This window comes from Ailuropoda melanoleuca, chromosome 11, assembly GCF_002007445.2.
Source record: "Ailuropoda melanoleuca isolate Jingjing chromosome 11, ASM200744v2, whole genome shotgun sequence".
In the NCBI taxonomy this organism is placed as follows: Eukaryota; Metazoa; Chordata; class Mammalia; order Carnivora; family Ursidae; genus Ailuropoda; species Ailuropoda melanoleuca.
In genome coordinates, this window is record NC_048228.1 from 40,924,770 (window position 1) to 40,946,870 (window position 22,101).

General features: G+C 39.4%; 1 non-coding gene across 1 annotated transcript; it reads left to right on the top strand.

The window, feature by feature from the left end:
* Positions 1 to 7,498: 7,498 nt before the first annotated feature.
* On the top strand, positions 7,499 to 7,661 carry LOC117804519. Its single transcript, XR_004629002.1, has one exon. It is a non-coding gene; the product is annotated as a U1 spliceosomal RNA (small nuclear RNA).
* The last annotated feature ends 14,440 nt before the right edge of the window (positions 7,662 to 22,101 follow it).

A 22,101-nucleotide genomic window follows, 5' to 3' on the forward strand; every position in this document is an offset into this window, starting at 1 on the left:
CTCAGTCAATTAAGCATCTGCCTTTGGCTCGCATCATGATCCCGGGGTCCTGGGATCGAGTCCCGTGTCAGACTCCCTGCTCCACAGGGTGTCAGCTTCTCTCTCTGCCCCTCCTCCCACTCGTTCTCTCTCTCTCTCTCTGTCTCTCTCTCTCAAATAATAAATAAATAAAATCTTAAAAAAAAAAAGACAATATGAAACTTAGAGCCACCCAGAATACAGGAGAAAGGGGACTTAGAGTCATTTATCTTTAGCGTGAAGGAAAATATACAAGTTAAATAAACTACACCTGTTTTCCTAATAACTGGACATAATTACATTTTGATGAATTTCTTCTTCATGCTTTCTTCCTGTGTGTCTGCATGAGCTTATCACAAGGTCTCCCTGTGCTTGATAAATTTGAGCTAATGCCTGAGACTTTATTGTGCAATTAATACCGTCTTTGAGCCTGATATTTAAAAACTACGAGTAGCTATTAATTTCATAGTAGTCATAGTCCAGTAGGCGAGCACAAGTCTTATCTTAAAGATAAAGCTCTGGCAGTAGAGCCAGGTACGAAAGAAAACTGAGCTAAGTTGACTAACACAAGGCAAATAGATGGTCTAAGAAAAATTCAAAGAGACCGTTTCACTTAAATGGTGCCAAAGATGCAGTTTCAGTCATCCAGATGGTTTTCTATCATATAGACATGACTTGAATGTTAGTTCCTTTTCTAACTTTCTAGTCACACCCATATGTTGAAGACAAGATCAGCTTCATGGAAATGAAATCTGTAGCTTCGCAGGGCCCTGTGCTCAGAGCAGCCCCACCATTGCTTCCATACTCTGCTGTCACCATTTTGAAATTTGTAATAATTTTGGAACAGGGGATCAAGCATTTTCATTTTGTGCAGGGCCCTGCAAATTGTGCACCTGCTCCTGGCTGAAGGCGCCTCCAACTACCAATCAGCTCTCATCCAGGACACTATTTTGTGGCCATCATGGCCTTCAGTGCATAAAGCCCAGCCTCAACCCTGTCTCATCAAGCTGAAAACTAAGATTCCAGCCTTAAGACTGTTATCATTTACCTGAAAGGTACTTGGTGAATGTTAATTTCCATCCCCTTCCCTCTCTCTTTCCCATTTTTCTTTTCGTCTTTCCCTCTTCCCCGCTTTATTCTCCTTTTCTCCTTCCATTTCTTCCCCTCCTGATTCACCCACCACCTTACCAGCTCTTCCTCCATTCTGCCTCTTCTCTCCCATTTCTGATGTTCACATTCCCACTCCTCTCTCACCCGTTCCTTTCTATCAAGTCCTCTCCCACCCCCATTCCCCATTCAGGGTGAGACCTTCAAGAGCTGGTACCCTGAGAGCCAGTGTGGCAGGAAATAGCCAGGCTTAGCATTTCCACTAACGCCAGCTCTGCACTCCCAGAGTGACCATGCTCTCAGGTCCTTTCGACCTTGCAGAGGTGGAGTCACCTACTGTCCCTTGACTTTTCCAACACACATTTAAAATTTATATCCCCTGCTTTCTAATTTTTCCAGACTGAATGCCAGGAAAATCCACCTGTCAGCTAAAGGGTGTGTTGGAAAACAAGTTGCTCTTTGAAATGATCTGAAGATGAATCTGAGGGAGACAAGGTAGACCAGACACCTGGAGGGCTCCTGGACTTTTGGAAGTTTGGGTAGGCCAGTCTGACTGTAGTCACTCTTGTCAGCATGGAAACTGTTAATGTGTCTTATTTGCACTTACGTAACCTGTCACCAGATGAGGTTAAGATCAGTCTGTACGTGCTTCACAGAAGGAGCTACCCTCTTTGTTCAAAACCTTGCTAAATATGAGAAAGGTAAGCATTATACATTTTGGCTGGTAGAGCTTAAACAAACACATCTGGGGGTGGTGCCAACACAAGTGGCAGAAGTTGCTCTTGATTTGCCGGGACCCCTGCCAAGTAAAGGCCTGACGATTTTGGTCTGAAGGACTTTGTGCAGTTTCATAAAAGAAAATTCATTATTTGAACTGAAACATGATCCAGGGTTGTGCAGAGGAATATCTTATCTTAGTTCAGTCAAGGTAAATGAAGCACTAATCTTAAGTAGGTTCTGGAAAATAAGCCATAATTCTTACTCTTACTGATCAAGGCAAAGTGCAAAGATCCCCTTCAATATTGCTTGCTTTTTAATTAAAGGACGGTGGTTTCCTGTTTTTTTTTTTAAAGAGAATTTATTTATTTGAGAGAGAAAGAGAATGAGTGGGGAGAGGGGCAGAGGGAGAAGGATAAGCAGACTCCCTGCTGAGCGGGGAGCCCAACGTGGGGCTCAATCCCAGGACCCTGAGATCATGACCTGAGCCAAAGACAGATGCTTCACCAACTGAGCCACCCAGGAGCCCCAGGACTGTGGTTTTCTAGAAGCAGAGACATTGTGGTAGTATAGTGAGGAAAAAAAATTGTTTTTGTGGTTCAGTGACTAAAAATTATTTTGTCAAGTAAATAAAGGAGTATGAGTAGTCTGCAGTAACACAAGATATTGTCGCAAATAAATTCCACATTTCCAGTAGTTAATTAATATAATGAAAGTGTGTTTCTTACTCGTATAAAGGACCCAGGCAGGTATGCCTGGTCAGAGGGCAGTTTTTGGTTATTTCAAGGTGCAAGTTCCTTCCTTCTTGAAGTTCATCTGTTTTCCAACATCTCAGGGCTTTATAAATTGGATGGTGTAAGAGAGACTGGAGAAGCCTCATCAACTTCTAAAAATCCTGTAGCCCATCCAAACACCTATCAACAGTTGAATGGATAAACCAAATGTGGTAGATGCACGCAATGGAATATTATTCCACCTTTAAAAGGAAGGAAATTCTGACACATGCTACAACATGGGTGAACTTTGAAGAAATCATGTTAAGTGAAGTAACCCAGAGAGAAAAGGACAAATATTATAATTCCAGTTATATGAGGTACCTAGACTAGTCAAATATGTGTAGACAGGGCTTCCTGGGTGGCTCAGTCAGTTGAACATCCAACTCTTGGTTTCACGTCAGGTCATGATCTCAGGGTCCTGGGATTGAGGCCCATGATGGGCTCTGCACTCAATGTGGAGTCTGCTTCAGATTCTCTCTCCCTGTCTCTCTCTCTCAAATAAATAAAATCTTTAAAAAATAAATCAAAACAAAAAACCAAATATGTGTAGACAGAAAGTAGAACACTGGTGGCCAAGAACTGGTGGGAGGAAGGAATGGGGAGTTATTGTTTAAAATATACAGAGTTTCAACATCACTCATCATCAGAGAAATGCAAATCAAAACCACAATGAGATATCATCCTATACCTGTCAGAATGGCTAAAAAAACAAAAAACAAAAACAACCCCCCCCACACATATGAAATAACAACTGTTGGCAAGGATGTGGGAGAAAAAGGAACACTTGTGCATTGTTATTGTGGAAAACAGTATGGAGTTTCCTCAAAAAGTTAAAAATAGAACTACCCTAAGAGTCAGTAATCACACTCCTGGGTATTTACCCAAAAAATACAAAAACACTAATTCAAAGGGATATATGCACCCCTATATTTATTGCAGCATTATTTGCAATAGTCAAATTATGGAAGCAGCCCTTGTGTCCCTCAACAAATGAATGGATAAAGAAGACGTGGTATAGGGGCCCTGGATGGCTCATTAGTTGGGCATTGGACTCTTGGTTTCGGCTTACATCATGATCTCAGGGTTGTGGGATTGAGCCCACCCATCGGGCTCCACACTCAGCACCAAATCTGCTTAAGATTCTCTCTTTCTCCCTCTCCCACTGCCCCTCCCACCCTCCAACCCTCCCACTCACATGCATGCTGTCTCTTTCTCTCTAAAATAAAAATAAATAAATCTTTATTTAGAGCCTGGGTGGCTCTGTTGGTTAAATGTCAGACTCTCGATTTCAGCTCAGGTCATGATTTCAGGGTCATGAGATTGAGCCCCATTTTGGGCTCTGCACTGGGCATGGAGCTTGCTTAAGATTCTATCTTTCCCTCTCCCTCTGCTCCTCCCCCCCACTCATGCACTCTCTCTCTCTCTCTAAAAAAGAAAAAAGAAGATGTAGTATATATATATATATATATATGCAATGGAATATTTCTCAGCCATAAAAAAGAATGTAATCTTGCCACTTGCAATGACATGGATGGAGCTAGAGAGTATAATGCTAAGCAAAATAAGTCAGAGAAAGACAAATACTATATGATCTCAGTCATATGTGGAATTTGAGAAACAAAACAAATGAACAAAGGGAAAAAAAAAGAGAGTGAGAGAGACAAACCAAGAAACAGACTATAGAGAACAAACTGATGGTTATCAGAGGGGAGGTCCATGGGGGGATGGATGAAATAGGTGATGGGGATTAAAGAGTACATTTATGATGAGCCCTGATAATGTACAGAATTATTGAATCACTGTGTTGTACACCTGAAATTAATATAACATTGTGTGTTCCAGCTATACTGGAATTAAAATTAAAAATTTAATTTTAAAAAAGATTAAAAATTAATAAATATAAATATATGTGTGTATATATACACACACATATATAAATTGAATAGAGCTTTAGTTGAGGATGATGAAAAAGTCCTAGAGATGGACGGTGGTGGTCATTATACAACAATGTGAATGTACTAACCAACATGGGACTATAACTGAACCATTTAAAAATGGTTAAAACAGTAAATTTTATATTATGTATATTTTACCACAATAATACTAAAAATAAAGCCTTTAGTCAAGTACTAGTTAAGAGAGCCTGGGAGCAAATAGCCCCTGGCTAGGTAGCTAGTGGGAACACCACACTGTAAGAGGAAGCACAAAGTTGGGGTGGACAGCTAGGCTTTTCTGCCATAACCAGGAAGGGAAAGGGGCAAAGTACTCAAGTATTCTTTTCAAAAAAGATCCCTGCCTGACGCTCACTCATCCCTATTCAAATAAGATGTTTTCTGGGTTATTATTTGCTCTCAACGTGAGTAGTTTATTCTCACCTTTTAAAATATTACCTGTGTAGCTAATATTTATCGAGCCCTTACCATGCCCCAGCCAGTGCTCTAAATGCCCTGCACATATTAAATTATTTAACCATAGTAAAACCTTTACGAGGTAGATACTCTTGTTATCCTTATTTTATTTTATTTTATTTTTTAAAGATTTTATTTATTTATTCGACAGAGATAGAAACAGCCAGCGAGAGAGGGAACACAAGCAAGGGGAGTGGGAGAGGAAGAAGCAGGCTCATAGCGGAAGAGCCTGATGTGGGGCTCGATCCCATAACGCCGGGATCACGCCCTGAGCCGAAGGCAGACGCTTAACCGCTGTGCCACCCAGGCGCCCTGTTATCCTTATTTTAAAATACAGAACCTGAAGGGTGCATGAGTGGCTCAGTCAGTAAAGTGTTCAACTCTTGATTTCAGTTCAGGTCATGATCTCAAGGTCATGAGATCGAGCCCTCCGTCGGGCTCCACGCTTGACACAGAGTCTGCTGGAGATTGTCTCTCTCCTTCTCCCTCTGCTCCTTCCCCCACTTATGCTCTAAACAAATAAATAAATAAATAAAATATTTTAAAAATAAAATAAAATACAGGACTGAGACACAGAGAGATTATGCCTCTAGGCCAGGACACACAGCTGCTGAATAGCATAGACAGGACTGGACCCACTGTCCAATAGAGCCTGTATTCTTAACCACTGTACCATACTATCTGGGAAGCTGTGGTATGTTGACTAGTCTGTGTTATCTCTAGCTAAGACAGTAGTTCAGCTGCTCTTAATACTGGCTTACACAATAAAGAAGGTTTAATTTCTCTTATTTTAAAAGTCTAAGCTGCTGGATGGTCCAGGGGAAGAAGCCAGCTCTGCTCTACAGTATCATTTAGGGACCCGGACGCTTCCTTTTGCTCTACCTTTCCTGAGGGTTTATGCCTTGCGCTCCAGCACGTCCTGGTGCCAGACCAGAGGAAGTGGGAAAGAGCAAGAGAAAGGAAAGCAGCTTCCTTCTATGATCTGGAAGTCACACATACCACTTCCGTTCCTCTGGTTCAGCCATAACTTAGTCGTATTGTCACACATGGCTGTAAGGGGAGCTGAGAATGTAGTGTCCGGCGAAGCAGTCATGAACACATTGGAAACTCAGGGGGGACTGGATGATCAGCCCTCTCTGCCGTGCATGGTCCTCACACAATCCTATGCTTAATCATCACACTGTATGTAGTAACCAGGTACCAGAGATGGAGAGTTACTAACAAGACTTTGTATTGAAAGCAACTTGGAGAAGTTCTAGGTCCTACAGAATAAGGTGAAAAATAGTCCGTAGAAATCAGTAGTACAGCTTGGTGGTGAAATGAACCCTGATTTTGGATTCCAAAAGACTCAGGTTCTAATCTGCTTCTGCCATTTACTAGTGTGTAAGGATGGGCAACTTAGTTAGCTTCTCTCAACTTTGGTTTTCTCATCTGTAAGATGAAATTGACCACAATGCATACTTTCAGAATTATTTTGGCAATTAATAAGATAATGCATATAATGTCTAACATGTCAAGTTTGACATTTCCAAAACCAGGCCCTTAATATTCATTCATAAACCTGTTCTTCTTGTGGTTTTTCTATCACAGTAGACGGCAACCTCATCCTTCTGATTCTCAGACTAAAATCCTTGGAGTTGTCATTGACTGTCCTTTTCCATCTTCATATTGAAACCATCAGTAAATCCTGTCCACTCTTCACTTAAACCACATCTGTTACTCAACCCCTCCATGCCATGTGTCCTCTGCTGCTGCCCTGGTCCAAGTCATTGTCTTGCTTTGCCTGGATTATTGCAACAGCCTCTTGAGCGTTCTCGCGGCTTCCTCCTGGGCCCCCAGCAGCTAAATTCATCTTTTTAAATATAAGATTGATTCTGTTCAGGGTTGTTGACCCTGGTTAAAACAGCCAGTTATTTTTCCAGCAAAATGGGTTTTTTCAGAAATAACAAAGGAATTGCCATTCGAGACATGAAAGCTATGGCAAACCATAAGCAAGTCTGGAGAGGAAGGGACAGAAGCCTTACTTTATAGAGAAAAGGAGGAAGCTGGGAGGGGATGCTTTGAATTAGACTCCTTTGGAGGAAAGCAAGAGATTAGGATGGTGATGGTTTCTCCTTGGCTGGGTTGTGGTATTTTTTTATTGGTTGAGCTTGTTGCTGGGCAAGGAGGCAAGGTATGTCTCTTCCTGTTGGGTCTGCAATTGATGACCAGTAGTAGGGTGTAAGGGCTTCCCCTTCTGGCCTCCTTACTCCACTTTAAATGAGGTTCCTTTGTTCAGTTTCACAGTTCCCCCTTTTGATGAAGATGTTTCTCCAAAGCATCACTGGTCAAGAGTTTGGTTTTCTGCTTTTAATGGTTTTGTCCTTTGGTGCCAAGAAGGACCTTTGCCTGTTGTTACGTCCCACATCAGCGGGCAAGCGCATAGCAGTTGGAAAACATTTAAGGCCATATTTGGTAACAAGGAAAGTTAGGATATTAATCTGGTAGGGGAGATACCATGATCATGAAGGTCATTTTCCCACAGTGAGGCTCATCCTTTGCATTCCAGATGTGCTGACCCTTGAGATTTCCCCCAATGCGGGAAACGCAACTGCATAATTTGTGGTAAGGGAGGACTTGTTCACACTTACTCCTGGGCAAAACACACACACACACACACACACACACACACAAACCAAAAAAACAAGGGTGGTTAGGAAAGAGAACTCTCACCATTTCTTATCCAAAGTCTGTATCTTGTCAAGGTCATAAATGTTGGAGAGGGTATCAAAGCACGGAGCTGGTGTCACCCTACTGAATATATAATTTCTACAAAGGTTTGACAAGCAACAGGCAGAAGACTTAAAAATAATTATGCAAAGCAGAATCAAAAGTAGTATGACAATTCTAGTTTTTATGATGGTTCTAAACCAGAAGCCCGAACCAGAAAGTAACCAGCTAAATAGGTCAAAAGTCGGGGGGTCAATAGGTGAAATTTGTTATAACCAATGGGCTTGTTCCCTGATCTTATGCAATTGAATTTCTACCTCCCCAGAGGTATTTATCCATGTGTAACAGGTGGATTTATGATTGTACAAATGCCCCCTTGTTCAGCAATTAGGTAATCAAAGGCTGTGGGATTGTCGAAAACTACTTTAGTCAAGTCAGGTGATCATTGTTGGGCTGCTACTGCTTTAGCTGTGGAATCAGTTAGCTATCCTAATGTTAGGGAGCGATTTCTGATCATTCATTGGCATGTACTCTGATCCAGGAGAGAAAGGCTTATTTTGAAAGGATATTAGAGAGGAGGTTTTCATTTTGAAAAATGCTTCTTGTCCAAAGAAAGATAGCTGAGGCACCATTCAAGCCTCAGCTCAAATGTCATATCCTCACGGTGTCCCTTCATGACCAGCCCATCTAAATCAGCCTGTTCATCCTGCCAGTCTTCTTTCCTAGCACCTCCTACTCTCTGACACCTGTTTACTATTTATTTGCTTACTCGTTTAATGGTTGTCTCCCTTCCATGAGAATGTAAGTTCCAAGAGAACAAGCACCTTATCAGTCTTATTTATTACTGTATCTCAATGACTTGATACAGTGCTTGCTATTTTTTAGGTGTTAAATATTTCTTAAATAAATAAATGTGCAAGGGGCGCCTGGTGGGCTTGGTCAGTGGAGCTTGCGACTCTTAATCTTGGGGTTGTGAGTACATGCCCTACACTGGGTGTAAGGATTACTTTAAATAAATAAATAAACAAACAAACTAACTAACTAAATAAATATGCTTGGAAAAAATTAAATAAATGAAGGTGCAAGATAGTTTTGTGAAGTATCCATTAAGTATCCATTAAGGTAGCAGTAACCACTGTAACAGATAAATCCCCAAATCCCAGTGGTCTGTAGAATAGAATTTTATTTATCATTGAAAAGAAGTCCATTCAGGAGACCGAGGGTTTTTTTTTTTGTTTTTTTTTTTTGCAGGTCTGTTCTCCTAGTGGGCTTGCATGTCCTCTGCATTCATTCGGCAGGGGAGATAAGAGGATGGTGAGTCACCAGCGAAAGATTTTGTGGACTGAGAGTGACATATATTACCTCCTCTTGTTTTATTTTGGCTGGCACTCAATCATATGGCTACTTCGTTCAAAATCTGTAAGTTTGAAGTCTGTTCAAAATTTCTGATTTGAGGGGCAACTGGCTTGCTCAGTCGGTGAGCATGTAACTTACTGTTTAGGTCATGAGGTCAAGCTCCATACATGTTGGGTGTAGTGAAGTCTACTTAAAAATATTTTTTTTAAGTTTGAAGCTCTCATGGATTAATGAATGAATCAAGTCAACCACAGAAGCACTAAAATGTCTGCTCTTGTCCCAATGTTCTCACAGACAGTAAAAAGGTCAAACATGAAAACCTAAAGATAAACTGTTGATGTAAAGTGCATTCATTTATAACAAAATTATTATAAATTTAAAGGAAAATAAAATCATAAAGTTAACTTTAAGTAAATACTTACGGCAATTATAAGTTGAAACATTATATTTTTTCCAATAAGCTACGGTCAGGATATTTTTCTTGGGTGTCCTTAATGGTGTCATATTGCCTTCCTCTTCACTATGACCATCTATAGAACAATCTCTATAAAATCAGTTTCTCCACTTATAACACATGTCTTGCCCCTCGGGTGAACGGTATTATAATTTAACCTTAAATACTGCATCTACAAGATGATTTTTTGGGAAAAAACCAAATAATTAATCCCAGAAAACTAAGAACACCAGAAGAAAAGGGAAATGAAGCTAATGGTAGGGAAGGCAAGAGAACACAACTGTGATCTAGTGAGTAGCATGGGGAATGGGATGGGAGGTAGGTGCGTGTGTAGCTTGTGCATATCTGAGTTGGAGATGTGGTAGTGTTTAGTCATTTTTGGACAAAGTCACGTACACCCTGTCAGGGTTCTTAGAACAATTTGCACAACCCTCTCATAACCTTTCTATGCTGGATTACAATTGTCTGTTGTCTCCTTCTTCTCTACTGGATCAAGTTCCTTGAGTGTAGGAACCTTGTCCTTCCTTCTTCAGATTCCCAGTTCTTCTGTGGTGCCTATACACAGTAAGACCTCAATTCATGTATAGAAGAAATTTTATAATAAGACTGTTGAAACGATGTTGAGAGAGGAACGCTTCCCCCATCCTTCTCCAGAATGCCAGCTATCCCCCAGGCAAGAGATTGGCAGCTATTTCTTTAAGAAACTAAATCACACAAGAGGAAAGGTCTATAGATTCTGACATTTGGGGTTCCAAAACTGAAAAATCTAATGGTCCTCTGAAACAACTACAGTGAACCAGCCCATGTCTCCAGAATTTGTTTGATTTTTCAGAACTGGGGACACAGGATTGCCAGGTATTTGAAAACTATGCCTCCTGCATGGCAGATAAAGATCATAAACAATTTTTAAAGACTAAAAATCAACAATAAATAGAGGAAAATAAAAACTTAAATTTTAATTGATATCCTTGGAGAGATATGAAAAGATATTGCATACAAGAAACAAAGAAGATATTATTAAAAGGAAACAACAGAGAACAAAATAGAGTTCTTGACAATTATAGGTTAGATAGCAGGCATAAAAAAATTCTGTAAAAGCTTTAGCAGGTGAAATTGAGGAAATATCTAGAAAGAGGAACAAAAAGAGAAAAAAAAAGGAAAATAAGGGAAAGGTTTTTTTTTAGTTTATCCAGCATGCCCAATATTTGTCTAATAGGAAGTCCAGAAAAATAAAGATATAATTAAAAATAAGAAAGGGAGGAAATTTCAATAAATTTCAATAAAACCAAAGGTAACTAGAATTGATGGAAATAATTGTTCAAATTGAAAGGGCAACTTACATGTGAGTGTCCAGATTGAAAGATTGCTACTAACAGTGAATGAGAAAATATTTATACCAAATTGCATGATCATGAAATTGCAAACCCCTAAGGATAGAGATGATCGTAAACGCTCATGGAGAGTTAAACAAAACTTCACATTTAAAAGTTTGAGGAGATGGAGTACCCAGGTGCCTCAGCTGATTAAGCATACGACTTTTGGTTTCAGCTCAGGTCATGATCTCAGGGTAATGGGATTGAGCCCCACATTGGGCTCCGTGCTCAGTGCGGAGTTTCCTTGTCCCTCTCCCTCTGCTTCTCCTCATGCATGTGCTCGCTCTCTCTCTCTTAAACAAACAAACAAATAAATAAATAAAACCTTTTAAAAAAAGTTTGAGTAGATAATGGTATCACACTTCTCAACAGCAACATTAGGGAGCTAAGACTAGGGAGCAATGCCTACAAAATTCTGGGGAGATATGATGTTAAAACTAGAGTTCTATAAGAAAATTATCAAAGAAATAGAGGGTAGAGGGAGACATTCTCAGAGATGCAAGCTTGAAAATGTAAATGCAAGCAGAATTGAAAGCTTGTCAACCTGCTATATGGCCTTTCTCAGGAAGTAACCAGAAGATAAACTTCGTCAAAATTAAGAAAATACCTATTGCAAGAATTAGAAGAAAAGCAGTGAAATACAGGAGAGGTGAAGTTACAGCAGGCCTACAGAATGACAAGTCCAGATTGGAGCAGGAAGCACAGGAGTTCCAGGAGGGCTATCTCCGTAATGTGACGGAGCCAACTTGTATAGACTCACAAGAATAGACCGTGTGCTTCTCTTTCCAAACCTGCATTCAGTGACATCACTACTCGTAGCTTGAAATGGGTCATGTGTAAATCTGTATTTACACAATGGAAGGGGGAAAGCTAAACTTCAGAGTTCAGTTGCCTCTACCCGCCAAGGACAGCTAGTTGGTAAACATTGACCAACCTACTCCTGAACTTTGCAGATTTGCTGTTAAGTTTGACTCTGGAAATTTAGAGTAAGAGGTATTTTGCAAAACTTTTGGGAACATGGGAAACTTTAGCCATAATTTGAAAACTAAGCAAGTAGGAAAAAAATGAGGTAGTTACTATCTCTAGGGGGAAAAAAAGGACACAGTAAAAATACTATAATTATAACATGTTATCTGGCTCAACAATGAGCAAATTTTACATAATTGTAATAACGAAAACCCTGAATATGGATGTAATCAAAATTGGATATCATCATATTGGAGAGAAGAAAACAGGGGAAAGGGTCTGTGAAAGGGAGCTAAAATCTTCACTGTCATACTGGAAGTGGAGGCAGGCATGAGAATATCCCTTCTCAGATTTCCAACTGCAGGGAACAAACATATCTGTCCAATGGGCCCAGTCGCTGCACTTTGAAATCCATCACTACATTTGTATGGAGTTCATACTTCCCATGGGCTGCTCTCAGCAGTGACTGAGAGAGAAAGGGATATTACGGTAAACTGGTTTCTGGGAGATAGGGGATTTCTCCAATGGGTGACTATGATTCGAGGAGTCCCCAGACTTGCTGACCTTTCCTTTGAATTGCTCTGTGCTGTAAAGTGATTCCACCCAGTCTTTCTCCTGTCCCTCTCTCTGACTTAGTAAGACCTGCAGAGCAGTCTGATAGCATTTCAGTTTTCTCTTGGTTCTCTCTCCATTTTTCCTTATAGGCATTTCCCTAATAAATTTCCTACTTTGGTGTCTGCCTCTTGGAGGGTCTGGACTAACACAGAAGTGAGTTAATAATACCTAAAATTAATCAAAAGATGGCTGTATATACCTTATTTTCCTAGAAAATGCATGTAAATGCCAAAAGAAATGGCTAAAAGAAGTGATAAAGGGGCAAACTTTTTTTTTTTTTTAATTTTTATTGAGGGACAAACTCAGACTTGGAAAACCTTCAGGGTGTGGTGCGCATGGGTCATACGGCTGTTTGTTCTCAAGCATCAAGAGATAAGTTTTCTTAGTTATTCTTTCTTTTTTTTTAAGATTTTTTTTATTTGAGAGAGTGAGAGAGAGAGCACAAGCAGGGAGGAGGGGGAGAGGGAGAAGCAGGTTCCCCGCTGAGCAGGGAGCCCAACACGGGGCTCAATCCCAGGACCCTGAGATCATGACCTGAGCCGAAGGCAGAGGCTTAACCGACTGAGCCACCCAGGCACCTGGGGGTAAACATTTTTAGAAGTCTTTAGCACTACTGAACTTTTTAATATATGTGTATATATTAATTATTTATAGGTAAATTGTTTTTAAATGACAGACCACTGCTGTAGACATTTCTTGCTTTATTATAGAGGGAAACTAAGATTTTTTAAAAAATTTCTTTCTTTTTTTTTGTATGATGTTATGTTAGTCACCATAGAGTACATCATTAGTTCTTGATGCAGTGTTCCATGATTCATTGTTTGCGCATAACACCCAGCGCTCTATGCAATATGGAAACCAATATTTTATCTTGACTTTATAAACTGTACTTCTAGGAGATGATTACTGTATGCAATGACTCCTTGCTCTTTCTTTTGGTGTCAGTGGTTTCAGGCTGATTCATTAAACTCCTTGCAGACAGCTCCACCAGGAGGAAGCAAAATAATCTGCCGTCAAAGGGGCTATGCTGAAATGAAAGCACTATTTGCAATGTCCTTGGGTTGTTGTTTCTGTGTTTAATATATCCAGAAGAATAATTTTTAGAGAAATTATTTTTCCCTCCTCTCCTCCCTATTTTGGGTAGACAAGTGCTTAGTATTACTTTGTCTTAGAATCTTTGCAAAGGCCATCAAAAGTGGTATAAATCCTCAGAAAGTTCACTAGAACTTTTAAATAAAATCCAGGAGAGTAACTTTTCATAATATGCTATGACAGTTTATTAAAACATTATATTTTGTTATCTAAAAACGATAATAACCCATTCACCATCTTCATGATCAAGATTATTTTCCCATATTGTGCTCAAGTCTTTATAAAAAAGTTACCTAATCTAATCCTTTAAAGTTTTCGCTGAAAATGTAGTGGGAGATTCTAGTTAAACTGATAGGTTGAGACATAAACTTATCATGTTCCTTTTCATAATTTCTCTAAAATAGCAATTAAGAAATCTTTAAAAAGTATAAAAGGACTAAAAAAAAAAAAGACTACAACAGAGAAGAGAATGTAGAAAGCAGATGGAGGAGTGCTAAGTAATTTAGCAGAATAGAAAAAAGCTGAAACCTAAAACCCCAGAGTGGTAAACTAAAAAGAAGCAAACTAATCTTTGCACCTAAGTTTTGAGTAAATTAAAGTAAAACAAGCAAACAAGTGTGATACCCTCAAGTTTTAAGATACTGTATAGGACATAAGATATTCTTAGAACAAGAAAAATGTGCTGTTTTATAAAAGGAACATTTTGAGGTTGCATCTGGGCGGCTCAGTTGGCGAAGCGTCTGACTTCAGCTCAGGTTGTGATTTTGGGATCCTGGGATCTAGCCCAGAATCAAGTTCAGCGCTCAGCAGGGAGTCTCCTTGTCCCTCCCTCTTCCTCTGCCCCTCCCCCTGCTTGTGCTCTCTCTCTTTCAAATAAATGAATAAAGTCTTTTTAAAAATTTATTTATGAGAGAGAAAGAGAGAGAGCACATGAGCAGAGGGAGAGGGAGAGGGAGAAGCAGACTCCCCACCAAGCACAGAGCCTAATTCAGGACTTGATCCCAGGACCCTGAGATCATGACCCAAGCTGAACGCAGATAACCAACAGACTGAGTCACCCAGGCACCCCTGAATAAAATTTAAAAAAAAAAAGGAACATTTTGAAAACAAAAGGGAAAATCTTAGAGGTTAAATATATTTTGGACATTAGAAACACAAAAAAGGGGGGGTGGTGCCTGGGTGGCTCAGTCAGTTAGGTGTCTGCCTTCACTTAGGTCATGATTCCAGGCTCCTGGGATTGAGCCCCTCATTGGGTTCCCTGCTTAGGGAGGAACCTGCTTTTCCCTCTCCCTCTACCCTTCCCCCCACTTGTGCTCTTGCTTGCTCACTTGTTCTCTATCTCAAATAAATAAATAACATCTTTAAAAAAAAACCACACACACACACACACACACACACACACACACACACAAAGGTTTAGAAGGTAAAGCCAAGGAAATTTCACAGAAATTAAAACAGAGACAAAGAGATTTAAAATAAAAACAAAGATAAGAAAACCAGAGAACCAGGAGAGTTCCAGATAATAAAAGAGGGGAGGAAATTAACAAAAAATTATTACCAAAAGATTCCCCTATTCATTTAGTCATGAATTCATTCGTCCAGGTTTAGTAAGTACCTACTATGTACCAGACCCCATGCTAGGTGACAAGAACTCAGCAGTAAATAGTAAAGCCATAATTTCCTGATCATGTGGAGCTTACTCAGAAATGAAGGCTGTAACTCTTCAGATAGAGTCCACTGAATATCATAGGCAATAAATTTTAAAATATTGACAGAAAGCACATCAACATGAATTTTCAGAACACCAGGATGATGAAAATCTCCTAAAATCTTCTAGAAAGAGAAAAAAGTTTATATACAAAATCTTGTGAATGGAAAAAAACAGGCTTCTTAACATACACATGGGAACTTGAAGACAATGGAAAAATGTCTTCATAATCCCAGAAGAAATTGTTTTCTACTGGAAATTAAATTCCCAGCCAAATGAACGTGAGGGTAGAATATAGTCATCTTCAAACATTCCAAGTTTTCAAAACTTTTGCTTATCATGTAGCTTTTATTGGGAAGCTACTTAGAAGAGGTTCTCCACACAATGGAAAGTTAACAAAAAAAGATGTAGGATCTAGGAAACAGTGGATCCAATACCAGAAAGGCAAAGGAAGTTCCAGGATGACAGCTGTGCATCAGACCTAAAGAGCAACCCATCCCAATTGGAACAGAAGGCCAAGGAGCTGCAGGGAGGGGCTGTTTGCAGAAAGAGTGAGAGCAAAAGAGAGGAGTTGCAGGGAGCAGGTACACCACATGATACGTATGTACTAACTTAAGAGGACATTTATCCTGCTATCAAGCATTAAGAAAGAGTGAAGGATGGGTGAATAAGATAAGAATAAGCTAAAAACCACAAAAAAAGCAACTTTTTAGAGGTGTAAGGTAACTAATTTGTAGAAAGTAATTAAGAATATGTAAAAGAGGAGCACCTGGGTGGCTCAGTGAGCTGGGTGTCTGACTCTGGGTTTCAGCTCAGGTCATGACCTCAGGGTCATGAGATCGAGCCCCATGTTGGTCTCCACGCTAAGCATGGAGCCTGCTTGAGATTCTCTCCCTCTCCCTCTGCCCCTCCCCTCCTTCATGAGCAGGCTCTGACTTCCTCTCTCTCTCTCTAAAAAAAAAAAAAAAAAAAAGAATATGTAAAATTGGAAAAAAATAGTAGAGTGAACATGTTTTTTATCAGGAAATAAATAACTGACAGCCACTTAAAATTAAATAGATTGTTTTTTTGCTCTTGTTTCCCTTGCTTCAGGCAATATACCTTGAAAAATGTTGCTATGGCCAGTGTCAGAGACATTATGGTCTGTGCTCTCTTCTAGGATTTTTATGGTTTCAGGTCTCACCTTTAGGTCCTTATTCCATTTTGAGTTTATTTGTGTGTGTGATATAAGAAAGTGGCCAAGTTTCATTCTTTTACCTATAGCTGTCCAGTTTTCCTAAAACCATTTGTTGAAGGGACTGTCTTTTTTCCATTATATATTCTTGCCTCTTCTGTATTGAGACTACATCAAAATAAAAGCTTCTGCACAGAAAAGGAAATAGTCAACAAAATAAAAGACAACCTACTGAATGGGAGAAGATATTTGCAAATGACATATCCGATTATGGGTTAGTATCCAAAATATATAAAGAACTTATACAACTTGACACCAAAAAACTCAGATAATCCAATTTAAAAAATGGGTAGAAGACATGAACAGACATTTCTCCAAAGAAGACATACAGATGGCCAACAGACGTATGAAAAACAACTCAACATCACTCTTTATCAGGGAAATGTAAATCAAAACACAATGAGATGTCACCTCGCAGCTCTCAGAATAGATAAAATAAAAAATGCAAGAAACAGTAAGTGTTGGTGAGGATGTGGAGAAAAAGCAACCCTCATGCACTGTTGGTGGGAATGCAAACTGTTGCAGCCACTATGGAAAATAGTATGGAGGTTCCTCAAAAAGTTAAAAATAGAACTACTCTAAGATTCAGTAATCACTCTACTGGGTATTTACTCAAAAAATACAAAAACACTAATTCGAAGGGATACATGCACCTCTGTGTTTATTGTAGCATTATTTACAATAGCCAAATTATGGAAGGAGCCCACATGTCCATCAATACATGAATGGATAAAGAAGATGTGGTATATATATACAATGGAATATTATTCAGCCAGAAAAAAAAGAATGAAATGTTGCCATTTGCAACGATGTGGGTGGAGCTGGAGAGTATAATGCTAGTGAAATAAGTCAGTCAGAGAAAGAAAAATATCATATGATCTCATTCATTTGTGGAATTTATTTTTTTTTAAATTTTTTAAACGATTTTATTTATTTATTCGACAGAGAGAGACAGCCAGCGAGAGAGGGAACACAGAAGGGGGAGTGGGAGAGGGAGAAGCAGGCTCATAGCAGAGGAGCCCGATGTGGGGCTCGATCCCAGAACACCGGGATCACGCCCTGAGCCGAAGGCAGACGCTTAAGATCTGTGCCACCCAGGCGCCCCCATTTGTGGAATTTAAGAAACAAGAAATGAACAAAGTGTGGGGGAGGGGACAAACGAAAAAACCAGACTCTTAACTATAAGAATAGATAGTTACCTAAGGGAATGTGGTGGGGGGATGGGAGAAATAAGTGAAGGGTTGAGTACACTTATTAGGATGAGCACTGAGTAATGTATAGAATTGTTGAATCACTAGATTGCAACCTGAAACTAATATAACACTGTATGTGAACCATACTGGAATTAAATAAACAAAATAAATAAAATACAAAACAAAACAAAACCCTCATAGATACACACACATCGGTGGGAATGATTGTGGTAGTGAGGGCAGGAGAGGAGTGAGACTTGAGCATTTTTTTTTTAGTTTTTCTGCTAATTCCAACAGTTTACATGTCTTGAGGTCAGTTTCTATTAATTCCTGTTTTTCTTGATTTGCTGTTCACTCTTTTCTGCTTCTTGGTATGTCTAGAACAATTTTAGTTTTGTGCAGAACATTGTGAATAATACATTGTTTAAAATTTTTAAAAAATAAGTAAATGTTCCTTCTGGTGAGAAGGATGGTGGCAGGGATGAGTGTGGCAGAGGCTACTACTTTTCATTACAAGCCTTCTTAAAATCTGAGTACGTGTACTTCTCTGATAAAAATTTTAAATTAAATTATAAAAATATAGTTAAAATTAATGCTACTTGGAGCAGCTGTCAAGCAGTATATAATAAAATAGAAAAATGGTTACTTGATAAATCTATTTTATTTAACAAATTTTTAAAAAGTTCTCTCTTCTGGGTAGTTCAGGTACTTTCTGAATTTGAAGAAAGAGTAAAGGAATTAGTCATCCATGAAAATAAGTCCTGGTCCATGGCCCTGGAACAAAGAGAAATCAGGTAATTACACCTATTGTGTGAGCATTTCATAATGTATAGAATTGTTGAATCACTGCATTGTGCTCCTGAACCTAATATAACTTTGTCAAGTATAATTCAATAGTAAGAAAATTTTTATTTATTTTTATCTATTTTTAATAGGCTCCATGCCCAACGTGGAGCCCAATGCAAGGCTTGAACTCATTACCCTATGATCAAGACCTGAGCTGAGATCAAGAGTCGGATGCTTAATTCACTAAGCCACCCAAGTGCCCCAGTAGTAAAAAAAAAAAAAAAAAAAAAACAGGAAAGGCCTAGCGGTGCCTGGGTGGCTCAGTCGTTAAGCATCTGCCTTCAGCTCAGGGCGTGATCCCAGGGTCCTGGGATTGAGCCCCATATCGGGCTCCTCTGCTGGGAGCCTGCTTCTTCCTCTCCCACTCCCCCTGCTTGTGTTCCCTCTCTCGCTGGCTGTCTCTCTCTCTGTCAAATAAATAAATAAAATCTTTAAAAAAAAAAAAAAAGGAAAGGCCTAAAGCAATTTAGGCAGTGGGTCAACAGTGGATCATTAAATAGGCACAAGGTTCTATCTGCCTTCTGCCCACCATCTCTCATTTGTCACAGAAGTCATGTTTGAAAGGGAACTCTGAGTCATTTTGCAGCAAGATTAGACTCATATTCTCCTTCCTTCCTAAAAGGGAAGTGGTATAAAATTCTCAGGGTCAGAAGATGTAAGAGGAAAAAATGTTAAATATTTGTAAAGTATTAAAAACAGGGAATAAAACTGGAAAAGAGAGAGAGAGCACAAGAGCACTAAAGAAAATTTTATAACTTGGCAACTTTTGTTATTATATAAACCTTGGGCAAATGACTCTGAAGTCTCATCTGAGATGGATTTAATAGCGATACAGGAAAATAACTCCGTAAATTTCCCAAACATTTAAAATAAAAAAGTATTCTTTAAATTCCTTCATGTAAAGTTTAGCTAAATAAGTAAAACACAGAGATTCTCCAAGAAAGAGAAATAAGGGAATAAACAAAAGGACAAAACCTCCTAACCTCCCTGAATGATTAATGATACAATAAAGATGAAAAAAATGCATTTCCCTATAATCCATTCATGGTCATGTACCCGTTAATAGTTTGTCCTCCCCTTCACCTACTAATATCATGCTTAGTAATGCATATCAAATGGACTGCAGGCTGTCTTTATAGTACATAAAGGAAAACAGCAACGGTGATTAAGAAGCCCTTCTCCTCCCTCCTTCCTTTTGTTCTTCCTCTTATTCTTTCTCCTTCTTTTTAAAATCTGTTTAAATCGGGACAAATAGATTAGCGGAATAAGGAGAATGGTGAGGGAGAAGGACATGGAGTATCTCAGCTTTGCTTTTCACAGCAATAAAGAGAAATGAGTAATTAATGACTTAACACTAGCAGAGATTCCGCGTCAAATTAGTTTTCAGGAAAGGAGATGCAAACAGAAAGCGTTACCAAATCAACAATATTTGGGTCAAAGGTGAAGTATTTCTCTGTCTACGGAGAAATAATTCTGTAAAAATTATTCCAGCTAGGGCTATTTGAAGCTATTTGGCAAAACCAACTTAAAAAAAAATAGACTACAAAAGTAAAGATGAAAAATTACCTCCTCTGAAAATATGACACTAAGTAGTTTTAGCCATAGCATGACCTTTCCAAATCTGTTTTTCTAGTGCATTGAAGAGGAAAAATTGAATTTACAAGAATTCCCTTTAGGGAGAGTGCTGTATTTCTACAGAAGACAAGCCTTAAAAATAGACAAGGCAAGAAACAACAATTGTTGGAGAGGATGTGGAGAAAGGGGATCCCTCCTACATTGTTGGTGGGAATGCAAGTTGGTACGGCCACTCTGGAAAACAGTGTGGAGGTCCCTTAAAAAGTTAAAAATTGAACTACCCTATGACCCAGCCATTGCACTACTGGGTGTTTACCCCAAAGATACAGATGTAGTAAAGAGAAGGGCCATATGCACCCCAATGTTCATAGCTGCATTGTCCACAATAGCCAAATCATGGAAGGAGCCGAGATGCCCTTCAACAGATGACTGGATTAAGAAGCTGTGGTCCATATACAATGGAATATTACTCAGCTATCAGAAAGAACGAATTCTCCACATTTGCTGCAACATGGACGGCACTGGAGGAGATAATGCTAAGTGAAATAAGTCAAGCAGAGAAAGACAAATATCATATGATTTCTCTCATCTATGGAACATAAGAACTAGGATGATCGGTAGGGGAAGAAAGGGATAAAGAAAGGGGGGATAAGCAGAAGGGGGAATGAAGCATGAGAGACTATGGACTATGAGAAACAGACTGAGGGCCTCAGAGGGGAGGGGGTGGGGGAATGGGATAGACTGGTGATGGGTAGTAAGGAGGGCACGTATTCCATTGTGCACTGGGTGTTACACGCAACTAATGAATCATCGAACTTTACATTGGAAACCGGGGATGTACTGTATGGTGACTAACATAATATAATAAAAAATCATAAAAAAAAAAATCCAATCACTTAAATAAAAAAAAAAAGAAGAAGACAAGCCTTTTTGAACCTGTGCGTGTTGGAAGCTCAGAAATGGAGACCGTCTGAACGTGGGTAAAATGCCCTATGTAGGACAAGGGGATGGATTTTGTGGTAGTTTCAGTAAGGGAAGAACAAAAGACCGTGAGGCAGTAGAAGGAGGATAACAAAAGCCCACGATGTGACATCTCCTGAAGACTACCACCGCATTCTTCATGCAGATCGATCATGAAAGGCTTGAGGTTAGTGAGCAGAAAGTGGCGAAGGTACAGATTTCAACTCCAGGATCTCGTGGGGACTGATCGGAGATGCACGTGAAGGGAAGAGGAATGGTGAAGGCAAAGGAAAGCATGAAGAATCAAGAGGACATCAGACCCTCACAGACCATGATATGAGGAGCCAGGTGCCCAAATGACATAGAGGTAACAAGTTATTTGTCGACTGAGAATAGAGGCAGAGAAGAAATAAAAACGTTTATTTGGGGGTCTCAGAATTGCAATTTAGGGAGCACAAACATGGGTAGCAGCCCAACTTGTGTGCCCTCAGGAACAAAAATCAAGGGTTTTAAAAAACAAAAGAGAATGCGTGTGTGGGTTGTTTACAAATAATTTTGATTGGTGTTGGCGGCAGTAAACTAACCTTGGCTGAATATAATTGACTGCTAAGGCTATCACTAGGCAAAGCAGCAAATCTCAGGTGTTCATGTAGAGTCTTTGGAATATTTGCAGCTTGGACCAGTTCAGAAGTTTACGGTTCCATCTGCTGAGGACAGGCATAAGGCCCACCTCCTTAATGGCCTCCTGGCTCCATGTTAAAACCCCTTGACATAAGTGACTCCATTTTATTTTACCTTTCACAGTTTTATTTCGTGCTTTTGCTTTTCAGCTTATCCAGGCTGCTTTGAACAAAGGTGAAAAACCCAGTTTGATCTCAGATGAAATCCCCATTTTATTTTATTTATTTATTTATTTTTTAAAGATTTTATTCATTTATTTGACAGAGATAGAGACAGCCAGTGAGAGAGGGAACACAAGCAGGGGGAGTGGGAG